The sequence below is a fragment of the Thermobia domestica genome, chromosome 4 (assembly GCF_964235325.1).
Source record: "Thermobia domestica chromosome 4, izTheDome1.hap1.1, whole genome shotgun sequence".
Lineage (NCBI taxonomy): Eukaryota > Metazoa > Arthropoda > Insecta > Zygentoma > Lepismatidae > Thermobia > Thermobia domestica.
In genome coordinates, this window is record NC_137457.1 from 291,108,849 (window position 1) to 291,115,280 (window position 6,432).

Here is a 6,432-nt window from a genome sequence, read left to right on the forward strand (position 1 = left end):
AATATTTCCAGAAGTTTTAGACTAATATTCAATATTTGAAAAATGAACGACGAAGTTGATGGCATGTTAGAAACGACCACAGAAAGAAAGAAAGAAAAAAAAATAAATCGGAGTATCACATATGTGTCGAAGATTTTGACTTTCACAGTTCTCTCATGATGATCATTCGTTCAGGCTACTTCAGTCCTTTTTACTTCCTTCATAGAGCCAACTTAAGTTAGTATTAACATTCAATGAGTTCAATTGATAACTACCAATAATTATAATAAATTACACATGTATGACAAGATAATTGGTGCACTTAATACTAAACCTACATTTCACTCACACACACATTCATACAGGACAATGTATACTTCGGGTTGTATTTAGTTAAATTAAACTAACCTAACTACATTACTATATACATTTATTACATTTCAATAGAAGAAAAATTAGTTGGACATAACAGGGAAAAAATTTAATACATGGAAAGAATGTTTCATTAACATGCATAGAAATTCGCTAATTTTATCAAGACCAAATAACACATTTATCTTCCTATATATATATTAAAAGTTGCATTACATAAAAGAGAATTTGACAAAAGGAAAAGAAAAAAAATGAAAGACAAAAATAAGGAAATTCACAGATCAATACATTTAGGATTCAATGTAATGAATATATATATAGATCGTTGCGGAAAAGAAAGAAAAAAAAATATAATTGGTTAATCATCCTAAAAAAAAAAAAATACTTTAATAGCATTTTATTAGGTCTCTGTCCCAAGAGGAGACATTTCGACGATTTTATGAGTCTTTGTTCTCACATCGATAATAGCTCCTTTTTCCAACTCTCTTTTGCACTGTGGTTTGTGTCCATGAGAGTGTTTAATTGTTTTTGTTTTAACTATAGACAACTAATTGCTTCATATCACATATATGTTTATCTATATTTCTCATTTCGTCACTCGACGCACTTTATCTAAAATTTCAAAGTTTGTCAATATTAAGGAAAACTTATCAAATCCAGTCACAGATATTGGGAACATATTTCCATATTCCGGTATTCATATTAACTTATTAAACAGATTTCAGTTCGTTGAATTTAAGATCACTAATTTTTTTCCTAATATAGATCTTATAGTCAAAAGATTCTAAATATTGAATAGTTTGGTTTCCGATCGTAGGGGAAGGATTTGTTTCATGGTTCACTAATGGAAAGATTCGTTGGAGGGGCGCACTGTTTCGTAGGTTGCTAATTTCACTCGCAAAGTAAATTTGGGTAAGGATTAGGGTTATTCTTATTTATCTTACGACCCGCTACTTGTTTTATTCACATGCAGTAGTTAACATTATATTCCACTTTCATAGTTACAAAAATTAATAACAACTCAACAAAAAGTAATTTATAACAATTTACGCGGGAATACTATATATCACAAATAGTTAGTTAATACCGGGTGTCAAAAATCTATGGCAACCTAACAAGACCAGGGTAAATATCGAGCCCATTACATACATACTCGTATATATATATATATGCATTCATATTAATCAATACAATAAATTTCACTTTAATATCTATCTTAATATTTCATCGACGTTTAAATTCTACATCACCGTTCATATTCGACAAGTATTCATATTTTATAAATATTTATATTTATTTGGCTCAAAGACAAAACAAAAACCCTGACTATCAAAATTCACCTTTTTTTCCTTCATAAGGTTGCAACATTGTATTTCATATGAATAAACCCGATAATCAATAATCATTTTCAATTTACTGAAGATCCGCGTATATATATACAAAAAAAAATAGCTGGTGTTATTTAATGAGTTGATATAAGAGGTGGAAAATGCAACAAATAGAGCAGGCACGTAACTTTTAAAACTATGTAAGTACATATATATATGTATATACAAAAAAAATCAATGTTATTCGAAACTAGTGGGCCCAAACTATTAATACATACACACTATATGACCAATCAATAGAAATAAAAACCAGAAATCAGTAATCAATTGATATAAGTTGTATGACCAATGAATAACAAAGGTTTCTAGGAATCTGAAAGCATCGTTTACCTTCTCGTCAATTTCTCCCGTGGTGGATTGAATATCGCGAAAATGGTCCTGAGTTGTGCTGCAATACCTCCACGAATTGCATCCCTCGATGTCTCAGTTAGTACATACGATCGAAATAAGTAATATGGAATATTGTACATTTTCATGAGTTTCAGAAACCGGGGGGGGGGGAGGTTGAAATTAAAAAAAAAAAAAATCTCGAAGTAATGAAGACAGAGAGAGATAGAGAAGAAGGAAGACGAAGAAATAGTGGCGCCAAAGACTTAAGTGGGAAATAACTAACGCTACAAAGACAGAAATCGAATTTCGCTCTCAACAAAATCCATAGCCAAAATATTCTTAACATGCCAAAAGGGTGGTCTACTCAAATACGTAGACTCAAGGAACGCCCTGCTGCCAAGGATGCAAGTTCTGTGTCCATCAGATCCCAATCCCACAAGAATTTGGTTGTAAGATTGAAATCCGATCCCCGTATCCGGCCCAAACCAGCAGGTTCCCGGAAATCGTCCGGAAGGTTAGAGAAGGCGCTAATTTAGAATTTCAAGAAAAAAAAAATCATCCGACCTCTTGGAAACTAGAAGATTCCAGAATAGGGATGAAATTAGAGTAATAGCTAAGGTATCCCTAATTAGTAATTCGCCAAAATTAAAAAAAAATTAAATAAATAAACTGAATTTTGGATCGGTGATTTCAATTACCGAAACATCACCGATGGCTACCCAGCGCAGACATGCCACCGTCTGGGACGTCGTTAATTTCCCTCATCTAATTAAACTAAGAAAAGACATGAAAAATACTTAAGGGGACTAGGGGTCGACGTCCGGGTAATTTCGAAGCACCCAAATTGTATTTACCTTGCAGGTTTAAAAAAAAATCATACATGTATTTACGGAAAGTTAAATTGTCAACGATTAATCTATTTCTGATTTGTTGATAAAACTGAAGCAACAATGGAATTTTCTACAGCTACGGGAAAAGAGAATTTAATACTACATTTTTAAACAAACAGTAACAGCATATGGGCTTTACTTCTATTAAGAAAATAGGTGTTCTTTATTTCAGCGGATTATTCATTAACTACTGGACCTAGCAAGCTGAAATTTTCAGTACAGTAAGATCTCATGCTATTTTATACGAAGGTATACTCATCTGAACCGAAAACCATGTCCACGGGAAGTAATTTGAGAATAACTGTCCAAAATCAAACAATCTAAATCACTAAGTCATGCGATGTCGTACTGTCAACAAACAATTGACTACCGAAAACTGACGCTATAGCGCTGTAGTGGAGGCATAATTTACCGTGTACTGAAATGTATACTTGTACTCATTAATCAGAAATTTAATATTTACTCTGGTTTATTTATGTTAGCAAAATGGTACTAAATTAAAGCATATTTATACACTGTCCAAATCGAAAATTCACACACTCACACAAAACTACTAACTACATACACCACTGTTAGTACTATACATAAAGACAACTAACTAAACTAAACATGCACCATTTAGTTACATGCATGTTGACGAAAATAACCTAACACATTAAATTTAAAATACATTACTCCCTCGTCGATATATACAGTCGGCTCTATTTAATTTAAAGGGGGTCAAAAATGAGAAAGGTAACACTAGGTCTAATTGACCTGACCAATTGTTTACATAATGATTGCCAAAAATTGATGCCCTGGGGGCACCTTAACGAGGTTTATGGAGGGACCCTTCCCCTGAAAGGGGAAAAGGCCCTAAAACGAACAATAACTAACCCATTCCCCCGCTAGAACTGGTTCAATTTGGAAAAGGGGATAGGAGCCCTTTTAAGCTAACTTAAGCTGCCATTATGATTATTTACAGTACTATCAAACCTACTATATACATGCAATTACGAAATAAATAATGATAAATCACATTTACTGTATACACGACCAACATGCACTAATCAGGTCGTAATGTCCCTAATCCCTAATTGAATTTGGAATAACAAAAAAAAAATAAAGTCACTCTTTCACTTCTGCTATTATAGCTGGGCAGCAAACATGGCTTCCTAGAAAAACAGAACTGGATGCTTCACTAACTTATTGTTTCTTTACGGAAAATGTAGCTTTTTTCACTGTTTTGGGGGCTCCTACACAGCCTTCAGTGTTCAATTATGAAATTAAATCATATTTTTACCTGAATTCTATTAAAATCCTAGTTCTTTTAACGCAGATAGGTAGGCGAAAATATAAGCTGCGTCTCGTAAGGTGTCTTCTATTATTCTAATAACATTGCGCCGAAAAAGCCAGAGGTAGGAGAATTCCTCCAATCAGAACGAAAACTTTAGCCGCGGAAATTACAAAGCGAATGGAAATTTGGTAAATCCAGATATAACCGGATCTGAAAGTGACTATGGACTACTGAGAGGGGGTGAGGGAAAAATTAGGTACCTGACTAAATTCTACATTGGTCTGAAATTAAGAAAATTTATATCTAATGACAGAACTATGTTTCGGTATGACGTCAGAATGGTAAACCTTGAAACTTTTCAACTTATATATCAGAAAATGGGATTTACACTTAATCAAAATGTAAATACATATATTATACAGTGGGAATATGGTTATTAATGAAACCTTTCGATTCATTGTATTCAATTCGAAGTAAAGGGAGTAAATAAATTGTGTAGCTAAACCGAAATTGAATGAAAAAAAAAATTTCTAGGTACAGGGTGCGTGAAAAAAAATTGCCATTACTTTCAACTGTAATGGTACATTACAGTTTTCCCCGGCCCATTAACAAAAATTTTGTTAGAATAACAAAATTTTGCTAATTGGGAATACTAACTACTGATGCTTGTTAAATTAACACACTCATTCATCTCATTCAAACATTACCAGTCACACTAGGACAGTATATTATATCTACTTGGAGTATTGCGCGAGTAATTCATTACGTTTATCTTCTGTACAATTGAAAATCTTTAAATTTCGAAAATTGTGAGTTCCGATACTTTTTTTTTTTTTTTCAGCAGTGTTCATATAGCAATAGAGCGGACAGAAGTTATAACTGAGAAATCGATAGAAACAATTCGTAAGGCTTCAGCCGTCGACTAGTATATCTGATGACATTAGGCCGCAGTTTCCCGTCTATCACTGCCATTTAATATTGTTCTAGGCTCACCGTTACCACGCACTTGCGAAGGGACTGAATTCTGGGGTCGATTTACATTATTGTTACTATTATTGTTATTATTATTGCCCTGACTATTACCGTTCTCCCTTCTTCCGTACGTCCTGTTAAAATTCCTCCTGGTGTTATCGCCCCTATCCGGGTTCGATGCCATGTTGGTACGGTCATAGGGACGATAACTCCGGCGATTGTTGAACATGGGCCGATTCCTAAATAGTCGCCGGCCATTATTGTTGTTTTCTGAGCCATACCCACTAGGATAACGAGATCCAGCTTGGGTATAACTCAGGAAATCTGTCTGGCAACTTGCCGTTACCTTCGTCTTCGTCGGTTTTAGAATCTTTGCCTGTCGGGCGAAGTATCGTTTTGGTGGACCACCAACTTCCTTACCGCACAAGGCAGCTAAACGTGAGGTGACTTCTCGCACCGTTTGGCACAAGTGGGACGCTATGGCCCGGGACTCATCGGGTGGAAGAGCGTTAACTATAATATCTACCAGTTCGGCCTGAGAGGGATGTTCAGCTATCTGATAATATAGTTCGATAATTTTCCAAGCATAGTCCAAGAGGGATCCATACTTGGAGCGATCATACCGGAGTGATTGTAAGTTTCTTTTTTGGAGTCGTTCGATGTGCTCATTACAATATTCTTCTTTGAAAAGAATCAAAAAATCACCGAACGTCCGGATTTGGTATTTAACCGAGGCAAACCATGCGCCCGAAGCGGCGATCAAACATTTTTCAACTATCTGCAGGCGTTCCCCATCAGTAAGTTTATACATGTCTAAATATTGCTGCAGTCTCCGCAGGAAAACTCGAGGTAACCCGTTAGTAATGTTCCCATCGAAAGTGGGAAAACGTTCAATATCCCGGAGGGAAACTTTAGAGCTCATACTATACGGGGCAGGAAAAGAATCTAGTGGAATCAACGCATTATCCTGAGCGGTTGGGGTTGTCACCGGATTTGCCACCGACGAAGTGGTCACTGAACTGAACGCTCCCATATGACCAAGAGAGGTTTTATAATTAGTATTGACCATGTAAGGTTCGAATTTAGGACCCACCACTGCAGTAACTGACGGTCCGGCACATCTCCTTTCCCCTCCTGGCAGCACGCTGTAAGATTGTACCATTCCAAAAGTAGAGTGAGCATTTACGCTAGTGACTGTTGTAGTCACAACACTCGACTGCATCGG